Source organism: Coturnix japonica, chromosome 1 (assembly GCF_054131305.1).
Source record: "Coturnix japonica strain WE chromosome 1, WE-NBRP24, whole genome shotgun sequence".
In the NCBI taxonomy this organism is placed as follows: Eukaryota; Metazoa; Chordata; class Aves; order Galliformes; family Phasianidae; genus Coturnix; species Coturnix japonica.
The window spans coordinates 75,160,389-75,173,085 of NC_140663.1; the positions used below are offsets into that span (position 1 = coordinate 75,160,389).

The 12,697-nt window shown below is 44.0% G+C and overlaps 1 protein-coding gene across 5 annotated transcripts in view; it reads left to right on the plus strand.

Moving 5' to 3' along the window:
* Nucleotides 1–12,697, plus strand: part of LSAMP (limbic system associated membrane protein) — a 913,158-nt gene that overhangs the window by 835,263 nt on the left and 65,198 nt on the right. The gene's annotated exons all lie outside the window — the stretch shown is intronic.

Consider the following 12,697-nt stretch of genomic DNA (forward strand, 5'->3'; position numbering starts at 1 on the left):
CATCTTTTTTTTTATTTCTCAACATTGTATTTAATATTATGGTAATGCCATACATGGCTTTGAGAGCGTATGTATATTTACACTTTCCACTTTGTAGTTTTGGGGATCATCTCCATTTTTGAGTTAGCATATAACTGTTCATTTGTTATGCAACTTCAGAAGTTAAGGAAGCTGAAAGGCTAGAAAGGGAGAGATTTAAGAAAAGCAAAGGTGAAAAGATATATATATATCCATTTAGCATCGAGTGGGGAAATGTACAAAGAACAAAGCAGAAATGTGAAAATGAGATGTTTCCATTATTGTCAGACGAGAAGTTCTTTAAGTACAATTGAAATTGAAGCTAAGTTTCCTGCTGAAGTAGTTCGGGGTTTTTTTGTGTGAGGAAAAGTATCATTTGAATAATAAATACATCTACTGTAGAAAACGTTTATTTCAGGAGAAGTACCCCTGGAATATTTTGTCTGGCGGTAGGAAGGACAAGAAGGGCAATGGAGCTCTGTGTGTGGCCTTCCTATCAGAGAAGCTGCAGTAATTCTGGGTGTGGAATAGCTTTTAAAATGTTAAGGGACAGAAATAGACATTATGGTTTACTTCTGTATGTTACTTCTTTAGAATACATATCTAAACCCTTCCAGTGTGCATTCAACTGTGACACTTGCGTTATGCAAAGGTACGTGGTATTGAATTGGGTAACAAAGCTTATTTTATCTGCGTAAATGTTGAAAATAAAGAGAAAGTGGAGTGTGGAAAAGGAGTACATTAATACAGACATATCCTTCCTGCCTAAGGAAACCCATACCTTAGCAGTGAGTGGGGTTTATTGTTAGCCAGCAAAGCATATCTGGAGAATGACTGCCGAAATGGTGAAACAAATCATTTTAACATAGTACGGTAGGGCTTGGAGTAGGAAGCTGACAGACCTGAGGTCTACTTTTGTGTCTGGTGTGGGATGAGTGACCTCTTGTGAACTGTGGCCCTTCCTTGTTCCTCAGTTTCCTCACCCGATGGTATTAGTTCATCTTTAGAGCACTTTAGACTGCACGTCTTGAGAATGTTTGTGCCAGAGCTCAGCGTTATTTATCCTAAATGACAGCACCTTGTGTTCGCTGTGCGCTTTCCTCTATTACAAGCCCTTTCTTCACTTGTAGTTTTCCTTATTTATGTCTTTGCTTTCCCATTACCTTTGCGTTAAAGCTCGCATCTGCATTGATTTTACATCACTGCACCGTACTGCAGCCATTACAAGTTTACATTTCGGAGAGATCCGTTTGAATCTTTAACCCATTGCTCCAAAGAGACTGCAGTGGATAACCTCAAGTAGACTTTTTATAATGGGGGGGTAAACTGACCACTTACTATCAGGGGAAAGAGCCAAGTAAACTGGTAATAACTGTGTTCCTAAAGCATCTGAGTCTGTCTTCCCCAGAGCATATAAAGCTTTTTAAAGCAGGACACTGCCAATACTATGATAAAACACTTTGGAAAGCACAGTCCTAGCTTGGGAAAGTTAAACAGCATTGCATGTCATGAGGCTTCCACTCATTGGTGGTATGAATCATTTGGAAACATGAACTCCCTCGCTCCATTCCTTTGGCCATGTCATTAAATCACTGTACCTGCAGCACGCTGTTTGGGGATGTTCTGGCAGCAGCATTTGCTAATGACAGCAGAAGGAGCTGGGCCTGACAGCTCTGGAGAACCCCAGATGTGATTTGCTCATTTCTCTCTTGAACCTGGATGCCACAGCACATCATCAAGACCTGGTAGCTGGCTGGAGTATGGTTCTCCATCTTTCTGCCTCCATTCCTCACCTGCAAGGCATTGTAAATGCACCTTCCTACTTTAGTCTAAAGGAAAGATTCTCATCGGTAGCATCCCTGCACAAAAGGAGGAGAGTTACGCAGGCATATGTAATAGGTCATTAAGATGTGGGAAATATTGATCTATGTGCCCAGTGAGGAATTTGCTCTGAGATGTTTTAAAGTGTGAAACTTCTGTTGCACACTGGTTAGGAGGGGTAGCTGAAACCAAATAACAGATTCTCCTCAGCTCTGCACCCAAGTTGGTGTAACTCACATGAAATCCTTCACTCAGCTGGCAGGAGTTTTGGAGAGAAGACCTTACATCTGTGTCATAACACCAGCCTCACAAAGGGAAGAATAAAAAGTTAGTTTCTGCTTCTGGGTGCAGCAGAGGAAGGTGTTATCCCAAGCAACAGCTGAGACATGTGAGCAGTCTGCTGAGGAAAAGAAAGCCTGAGTGACCTGTCAGTCGGAGACTTGACATTGACTAGAAAGCCCTGCAAATGGTCTCATTGCTTAAACAAAGTAGACCTGAGTTTCTTCACTGTAGGTGCTGGTACTAATAAGTGTTTCTGTGTTTAAGTTGCTGTACAACTTCAGTTGCTTGTCACAGTATTTAAAGCTCAGATTTACAGTGATACTGGTAATTGCTCGGAGATGGCAGGCTGTAGGAAGCAGAGGAACAGGTATATCTTTTCATTTTTGAATTAGTTACGGGACTCACTCTCCAGGAATCCTGATGCTGGAATTGCAATATCCTGACAGGGGCATAACTATGTACTGAATCAAACTGGGTTCCTAATAGCTTTGCCTAGCAGCTTAATGCAAGGAGTTTGAGTTATTTTTCACTGAATAAACGATGAGACTGGAAAATAGAAGATCCTGCAATTAATTTACCGAAGAACAGAAGAGATTCATTTTTTTGTGTGTGTGTGCTTAGTCTCACTATTCAAGGGAACTTGCTCGTGCTCTCGTTCTGTTTGAGAATGTGCTTCTTCAGTGAGCTGGAGACTTGGAAGTTCAATCAGAGCTTAATTTGTGAAGCAGCAATTTCGAGGCCACCAAAGGACAGATGTGGCAAGACTGAGTGTATATGGTTTGGATGAAATACAGTGATAAAGGACAGTTTCTTTAAGGAAGCCATTCCTGTGTTAAGTATTACCTTTGGGTTTTCTTCTCTAAGCCAGGTCCACATTAAAACTTTCAACTCTGATAGTGCACACAGTCAGGTTATTTACAGCAGCAGTACCTGACCAGTCTCAGATGTGGCCAGAATAGTAGTGTGTGGATAATATGAACATAAGTTGTACTTCACACAGTAAGATATTTCTGTCCTGGGATGTGCAGGGAGCTGTTTGACTGTTTTAACTTCTGTTTGATGTTGATGGAGGAGTTTCTTTTTCATCAGAATCAACATGACTTGATCCACTGGGAGTTAAGAAGAAATCAGTGAAGGAATTCACCTTGCAGGCAAGATACTACAAGCCTGGGGTAGCATTTGTGTGTAGTAGCAGCATCTCCCATGGTGGAAATCTTCCCTTGGGATTTTTACACCCCCATGGTTCTGCATGGAGAGCCCAGAGAAACCAGAGTTATTAGAAACGGGCAGTACGGACTGTTTGCGTGAATAAAACTTAGGCATCACAATTTACAGATTAAAAACTGGCTATTGGGGACCAATGAAAAAGGGCAAATGACAGATTCCATAGTTTTCTCTCTAGGTGGAAAACCAATTTTGCATAGGGAGCCTACCCCAAAGATCTAGAGAGCCAGGCTTCCCTGGAAAGAGAAAGCCCTGGTTTCCATTGTGCCTGCCTGCTGCCCTGGGAAAACTAAATAGAGCTGTGTGATGAGGATAAAACAGCAAGGTAATGCCGACGGCAGAGTGCTGCTGCCATTGAATATTTTGCAGCGCCCTCAGGCAAAACTGTTTCTAGTTGGGACCGGGGAGTACTGATGTGCTAATTCAAAGGAAACGTTTGGCTCTAATTGCAGTGAAGTGAGAGGAGGGTGGATAGTTTTAACAAAAGATGAACTGTAAGAAGACATGGCATAGGGACAGAGAGATAGATAAGGACTAAGATTTAAAGAAAATGGCTCCAGCCTATTCTACCAGGCTGGTTCTAATGAGCCCCGTTCTGCTAGCCCTGGTGTTCATTTTCAGGGAGCACTTCTGAGGCTATGCAGCTATTGTTTGTCCCCAGTAAGATACAGATTTCAAGGGAGCCAGTCTTGTTATTCCTGAACTCGGCATTGCGTCTGAGTCAAGGTTGCTTTTTCTCTTCCTCAGTTTCAGTAGGTTAATGTATTTAATCCCTACCTTGGATACAGTGAGAGGACGTGGGCATAAGTACTGACTTGGAACTTGGACACAGCTGGTGGTTTCAAGGACAAATTTTCTAGATCTGAAGGCTTGGGGGCTAGTTTCTCTTACAATGATTGCTCCTTTTTACATGCCTAGATGCTTCTTGATTTCAGATTCAATGGGGGAAGGAAGTGGCTGACTAGAAGGAAACAGACCAACCCCAAGCTATTTCTTCATCATCTCAAGCAAGAAATCCCCTTAGAGAGCTCATTCAACTGAAATTTCCAGCTTGGTTTCACAAAGTGAGGCCCCACAATGTTTTGTTGGAAACATGATATAGAGTAGATAGGGAGTTAAATGGTTTGTCTGAACAAGTGACCCTGGAAAGTTACACCTGTTCCTTGTGTGCTACTTACTCCATCTGCAAAACACCGATAAGAATACTTACTGAAGATAGGAATGATGGCTGAACTGGTGTCCAAAGGCAGTTGAGGATGTCTCAAACAACTAATTGTTCCTCTCAGTGGCCTTTTAAAATTCCCTGTTCTCAGTACTCAAGGTATGTAAGGTTTTGTTCACGTTAAGGTTGCTATGTGATTGCTCACATATCTAAATGTGACGGGAAGCCAGCAGCTCAAGTATGAACAAATATAGTCTATTCATAACCACCCTCATTAACACGGTTCCCGTTCTTGCTCCAGGGAAGCTAAATGCTTCCACGTGACCGAGGTCACGACTGGCAAACCTCACACTGCTGGAGCAAAGAGCATTGGTGTAATCCAGTATAGTGACATTTGTTAACATTAACTGTTCATTAACAATTTCTGAGCAGCAGACATGTTCATAAAGCTCACAGCCTGCTCACAGATAATTCATGAGCATAATAAAAGGATTCATTATTCATATAAGTTCTTTACTGTGGAAATTAAACTGGCTTTAATACCTCACGTGCATTGGTGCATGTTGGGAGGGTTTATTTGTTGCATTTGTCTTGAGCTTCAAATTCATGGAATTAAAGTTACTGTGGAGAGATAAAGCAGTGCGCACTGAGCCTTTACATCTGTCAGTAAGGCCTTATGAATGCAAAGTTGTGCCACCTCAAGTGCACAGGTGTAGTTAAGGCAATGCTGGTATTAGGCAGAGAACCTAATGTATATTCTGTAAAAGCAGCTCTGTGGTGCTTTACAGCAGAACAGTTGTACAGGACCAGGAATATGCTCTCACAGCATATACACAAATAAGTGCCTGACATTAGCTTTGTAAACATCACGTCCAAAAGCACCACCTTCTCTCTTTCATCTCTCTTTTTTTTATTTTTTATTTTTTAATTTTTTTTTTGTAACTGTCTCCCTGCTGAGGATTGCAGTTCTCTATAGGCAGAATAGGGTAGCATCAAACTTCTCTTATCTGCTTCAATGTGAAATCAGCTGAGTTTGCTGAGGTTGCTGTTGACTTCTTGCCTTAAGTGGCGTAGGAGATGCTGGGAGCAATAATCTTCAGCAGAGAGATAAGAGCAAGCATGGGGAAGGGATAGTGCCTTCAGAGATTAGGCTTGAAATAAGAGATACCTGACCACAGCTTCCTATTCCTAATAAGACTATTACTATCTGGATAACAAAATTATTTGTAGGCTGAGCATTAATACTCCTGATAGAATGGTTTGAATGCAAGCCGAACTACACAAATGATACAGAAATCAATGAGTATATCTATTCAGTCTGACACTAGCATAAGCTGTCTGTTATTGCAGATTTGAAAGAGTCGTATTTTACATCCTAAACAGAAAGCTATACACGCTGAAAGGCCTGAGAACAAATGGGCACTTGAACTGTGAACAAAACGGACTGTTGCATGTAAATGAATGTGTGAGCCTGGAGATATTCCCCTGACGGGCATCCACATGCATGCCAAGTGAAACGCACCAGCAAGGCATTGTTGCTGGTAGGAGTGCTGTAATAATTTTCCTAACTACGGGTCCTTGAAGATCCCATGGCTAGTGAAAGATGTTAAGAATGTAAGGGGAGGGGGGCAGTCTGTTATATTCATTTTTGCTTTGTGGACTTTGGCAGTGGTGAAATTGCTTCTTAACCTTTTCTTTTTATTCATCCAATGCATTTGGAGTGATAAAACTCCTATTGCAAGCAGGGAGCTGAAGCTGCCACCAGGGAAGAGATGAAATGTCTGTACTTCTTATTTGTGTACTGGGGCCTCCCTGAGATTTTTTCTCATTTTAATATTTTTTCTCCTCCTTTCAATCTGCAGAAAAAGAGCAGAAGGAGTGCAAAAGCACCTTTGTGAACAGGGTTAACAGCCCTCTTGCATCACTTGAGTAGGCAGAGTTAGAGGGAAGTCAGAAAATGAAGCCAAGAAAGGCCTAGTTGAGACCGGGGTAATCTCTGAGACTCCTGGCCAGCGCACTTTATCCTGTTGTCCCCAATATGTGTTACTGGAGAGTAGTTCCTTCAAGCAGAAGCCGAGCAAAGTGCCATGAAACTCCTGTTGTTGTGCCAAAATCAGGAACTAGCTGCAGAAAAGAGCAGATTCTGTGTAAGTAACTGCCCTATTACTACATCCACAGTAAATTGCCACTGGACCACCAAATTTTGTGTGCACTAGCCAAGCCATACTTTCTCATTTGAGACTACCACAGCAAATCAAACTCCTGAGAAAGGGCCTTGCATAAATGTTCTTCTCTGCTGGGTGGTAAAAGGACCTACTTCAGCTGCATCCTCCAGCAGAAAACAGCCCCGTTGCCTTCCCTCCCTTTTGATTAGGGAGGGTGGAGCTAAACTGTGCTCTTGCCCCATTTATAGAAGATGTGAGGTAAAAAAAGCAGAGTTCCTTATCACTGCCTGACCTGAAGGCCTTGGATGGTGTCTACTGTCAGCCTGCTCCTTTTATAAATACCACCCCATTCCCATCACCCCCTTCCTGAGCAAGGGCTTAGAAAAAGGTGAGCAATGGGGCTAAGGAGAGCAGTGCTTAACCTCTGCCATAGTCTGTACCCCTGCATGATCAGGTTTGGGATATGGGCATGGAAGATGTACAATCTTGACGGATGACCTATTTCTAGGCAGAGATAGATATCAAGGCACCATGCTGATGCTTTTTGATATCTTAGTATCATTTTATATTATTGATCAAAGAACTCTCTGAGCAATCTTGAGCAGGTGAGGGTGGCTCTATTCAAGTTTGCTGGACAGATTGTAGGGTCAATATTGTCCCCACCCTTTTGCTCTCTTCTTCGAACACGCAAGAGATAAGAGACTGTGCTGCTTTGCCTGTAACCTACTGGTATGACTCAGTTCTCATGCTTAGAGGGTGATAGAGCTTTGCAACAAACTGCCCAGAGAGGATGTGGAATCTCTGAACATATTCAAAACCCATCTGGATGCTTTCCTGTGCAACCTACTTTAGGGAACCTGCTTTAGCAAGTGGTCCTCCTCCAGAGGTCCCTTCCAACCCCTGTGATTCTGTGATTCAGGAGGAACTGATCTGGTGATATACAGGAATATGGACTAGCTTGTGAGATCCCTTCAAGGCCTTTATTACATACATCCATTGTAAGATGAGCACTGTGCACCCACAGAGTATTAGCACAGTCTAGCCAGCGAGCCTAATTTCAGTGTAGGCAAGAACACCGCAGGGAAGAGAAAAGGAAGCTAACAGAGCACAGGACACCTTACAATTCAAATTGTAATAATACATCAATGTGCCGGATCAACCTAACTCACACACGAAGGATTTCCTTATTATATTGGCTGTGGTTTTCAAGACATACAGTTATGCTAAGCTGATGTGAGCACACAGCAGTACTCATCCCAGGGAGTGCTTTCCTCACTCATGGCTCCTCAGCCCCAGCCCAGCCAGGTGGGGGATTGGTGCTATGATTGCATGCTGTGGGATTGTCTGTAGCACCAGCCATGCTAAGTAACAGGACTTCATCCTAGCTGGCTAGTGACTTCATAACCAAAGACAGACAGCTGCTGTGTCAGGCAAGACTTATGAGAGCAGCTTCCTTAGTGCCCTACCACAGAGTCACCCAGATGCCAGGGTCTAGATTGGAAATTATGAGTCAGATCCTCAAATGGAACAAAATGACCATGTTCCAAGTCAGTGCTTGATTTATGTCCTCCAAAATCTGGCCTGCTGATCTCAAAATGGATCAAATTATCTGAGTTTCTGGACTCTCTAAAACCCATCCTGATCTGTGCATGTGAGACAAGCTCACAAATTTGTCAGCTCATGGATACACACAGATTGCAGGGACATCTGGCTGACAAAAACTTTAGAGGACGTAGAACTTGTGGAAGTGGGAAGAAATCCATTATCTGATTAAAAGACTAACTACAGTAGGAGGAAAAGTACTTGCAATCCACCTGCTGAGCAGAGACTTACATGGGGAGGGTGCTCAAAGCTCACCATTAACCAGTTTTTGTTAATCAGCTTTGATGCAATTCTGCCTATGCATGCCTAATTCTTGCAAACAGCAATTTGAGACATACAGAACACAAAGCAGGTGCTGTGACAGCATCTCCAAAGCCTCCACTCCTGCCCTGCAGCCCCTTGGCTCTCTCAGCTCCCTGCTCAAGCTCTGCTCCCCAGCCTTACTCCATCACTGTCTTATCACCCGTCGCACTGAGCTGTTTGATGTTCTATCTGTAGCTACCAAGGCTACAACAAGCCAAGATCCTTTTGCCAGAGCTGAAGCCAGGAAGGTCACATCTGATGCCAGTGGCCTAAGCCTTCTTCCCAAGGGGTGTTTCATTTTGCAGTCACCTTTCTGGTTGGCCTGGCTCCCCAGTACCTCCTCAGTGCTTATAAGCAGTTGATGTGTAGAAGCAAGTGAGCAGCTGCTGAAAGAGAAGGAGTTAAGAATCATTTAAATCATTAGGTTTTCATCAGATCTCATTCTGCTGCTGGAGTGCCTTGGAAGCATCTGTTAATAAAGCAGGGAGGGGGGCGAAGAATAAAGGCCCTCTCCCTCGTGTTGAGATATCTTTTTCTATCCAGCTGCACCCAGAATGAAAGAGCTATCAAAGAAAGCTCCCCCATTAGCCATCAATTCAGAGCAACTTCAATCAGTCAGTTCTGCTGGAGCCTGCGGGAATATCTCCCCAGCAGCCTCCTACATGCTGCACTTGAGTGCTCAGAGAGAGCCACATTAAACCTGCCTGCTATCAATCCAGAGGCCTCCTTCTCTGTAAGTTAATGAGGTGAGCTGGCTGGCAGCACTGAAAGGGAGCTGAGGAGTTAAAATGGAAGTGGGGTTGCAAGGCATCCTGTCTGGAAAGGCCTGCACGCAAGAGGGAAGCAACTAAGCTACCTGCCCTCTGTCATGGGGCTCTCTGCAGGACTGGGGTCTGTTTCTGAGCTGCAGCAAACCCACGGGAGGTCAAGAGCAATGGAGGGCAGCCACTCACCAGGACAAGGCATGGGCCTTTCCCTTTAATGGGCTGACAGCAACTGTTGGCATGGCCTCTCATCTCTACTCCCAGCCAGATAGCTAGGTGAAAGAGATGACATTCACCCTCATCCCTACCACTGTCCCCTTTGCTACTGGCACATGATGTGCCTGGTGACTAAGTCTGGAGAGGAAAGGCCATGTCCCTTATCTGCTGCTCTAATGAGGGGGCAGGTGGCTCACATATGCTGCTTTTCCAGCTGACACAAAACCTCCCTGTTTGTCAGGCAGCTGGAGAATGGCTGATCCACACAAAACCAAGCAGTAACTGTTAATTTCCTCGCCTTTCTTAAAGATATGGAAAATACAACTGCTTGAGACCAAGGGGCTTCTCTCAGGCCTTGCCTCCAACCATCTGGGATAGACAAAACTGAAGCAAATACATCCAGTACTACACTGGTAGATCTAGTCCAAGTATGGACCTGCCCATCATCGATATCAGTGCTTCCTAAGGCACCTTTCTTCATTAGATGATCTAACATGAACTATAGGGTAGTTTTGTGATTCAATTTGTGCCCATTCTCTCTTGTCCTGTCACTGGGCACCACCAAATAGAGCCTGGCCCCATCCACCCTGTAGATATTTATAAGCACTGATAAGATCCGCTCTCAGCCTTTTCTTCTCCAGACTGAATTGTCCCCATTATCATCTTTGTTGCCCTTCACTGGACTCTGTCCAGTAGTTCCTTGTCTTTCTTGAGCTGGGGAGCCCAGAACTGGACACAGTGTTTCAGATGTAGCCTTACCAGGGCAGAGTGGAAGTAGAGGATCACCTCCCTTGACATGCTAGCCATGCTCTTGTTAATATACCCCAAGGCAGCATTAACCTTCTTGGCCAAAAAAGCATGTTGCTGACTCATGGTCAACCTGTTATCCACCAGGATGCCCAGATGCTTCTCCCTGAAGCTCCTTTCCAGCTGGTCAGCCCCTAACAAATAATCATGCATGTGGTTGTTCCTTCCCAGGTGTAGGACTCTACACTTGCCCTTGTTTAACCTCATCAGGTTCCTCTCCACTCAACTGATTTTGTCTTTCCTTCTCACCCATATGTTCCACACCTCTAGTCATTCGTTTGCTCTTTTATGGACCCTCCTCATGTTGCGCACATCCTTCTTCCCCTCATCCATCAATGTTCATCCTTGCCAATGGGTTTTCAGTTTGTCAGGTAAATACATTAATGATCTGATGGCTGTGTCTTACAGTCTCAATGTAGGTAATGCAAATATGGGAAGGCATTCATGATTCCATCAAATCATCAGATGTCCACTGATTGTTTAGCCACTGTGCTGGGTCTTGAACCTGGAATTGGCCTGGCAGCTGGCTCTTCTCAGCTGGTCAAGGTAAACAGGTAGAAAATGAGTCAACTGAAGGTTAGCCAGGCCACTGATGGATATGTGCTACTAACACAGTTCCCATATCTCCTCCCATCTGCCTCCATCCTTCTTGAAAACTGTGGAAATCTTCTTGGTCACTACTTGGTAGCTGAGCCATGAGACCATAAACAGTTGTTGTCTGAAATAAGAACAAATATTTGGCGTGGTGCCCTAGTTTTACCATTGCTATAAGGTGCTCCAAATACTATTTCACTAGTGGTCTACACCATTGCTACTTCTTAGAAAGTGCCCCCCAAGCTGAGCCAACAGGAAGCACAGGGATTGTTGAAAATGCATCACAGAGATTTATGGCAAGCCTGGTTATCCTCTTTTTATTACAAAAAGTCTCCATTTATTTCAAGGGTATTCTTGGGAAGTGAGGTAAAAAAAAATATCTCACTCTCATGGGAGAACAGATCTAGTTGCAACTTTACAAGCACAGTTAGCTCCTAAGTTCACCATGACACAGCTGCACCAGAACCCACATGTTTCATTTGTTCCTGCTCAAGCTGGCAGTTAACAGAAGGGACAGATGTAGACCCACTGCTTGTGCTCCACAAAACATGTGTAATGAAAGCTCTGCATCCCAGCCAGCATGTCTGCAGACTGAAGGTTAAGCTGGCAAAAAAGACCTAAGGTCTGATAAACCGCCTGGAGTTTGTTCACATGCACACTCGCTCTAGTTCTCCCTGTCCACCTCCTCCCTGATCTTCCTTCCCTGACCTTTTGCAAAATATCGTCTATTATCTTTACTTGTGGTTTGTTTTTTTTCTTTCCTAATACTGTTTTCTCTGCTGCTACTTCATTTTGGCCTGACTTTAATGGCCTTCAAGACTGCACCACTGAAATGCTCAACTAGGAGCTTTGCTTTTTAAAGAAATGTTCTATAATGCTGATTTCTTGCTCTGCCTTACATTTCACCTTCCTTTCTTGCATGTGTGTTATAAATCTTGAACCCACATTTGGTGCTGTTGTAGAACAGGATCTTTGTGTCTTGAGGAGGGAGAAAAGAAGCATCAATTCCCTGCACCAACATCCACGTACCTGTCTATCACAAGGGTCTGGCAGGCCAATTTCCTCCTACCAGCAGGATCTCACAGTTCAGTGCCTGAAAGCTCAGGGGTGAAAGCAGCTGAGAGAAGCTGAGGCTGGAGGTGAAGATGCTACGCTGTCCAGGCAGCAAGTGATGTTGGCTGTTAGTGCACTCTGGCTCTGGCAATTGATCTCAGTCCCTTTTTGCCTCACTTTTCTACCAAATTTGCCTGGATGTCAAGAGAAGGAATTCAGTGAGTGCTTCCCAACCTTGCTGCTTGGTATTGCTGTGAAGGCAGTACAGGCTTTATTGCAGCCATTCTGTACTGCCTGCAGTGCTGCACCTGCAGTTCAGCTGAGTCTCAGCTCCTCACTCATCATTTCTCCTCTCATCTAAGCTTCATAGATGCCAAAGTTTCTCTTTCCCCCTCTCCTTGCCCTCACTTCCACTTCCTTCTCTGGAATGAGCAGGGGAAAATGTGAAAGTCTAGGTTCCTAGGTCATTTTTGCTTTGAGCCTAACATATATATAGCAATGGCAGGGGGGGATACAGACAGTCTGCCAGGCTTGTCTGTCCATCAGACAGCAAGAATGTAGTGCTTTATTCACTTGCTGCATCTTCTCATGCCATAAAGCACAGTCCAAATGAAGGCTTGGGGAAAATGGATTTCATACTCCATAAAGAGCTCATTTCTTGCACTGCTGGGTAAGACCATGAACTT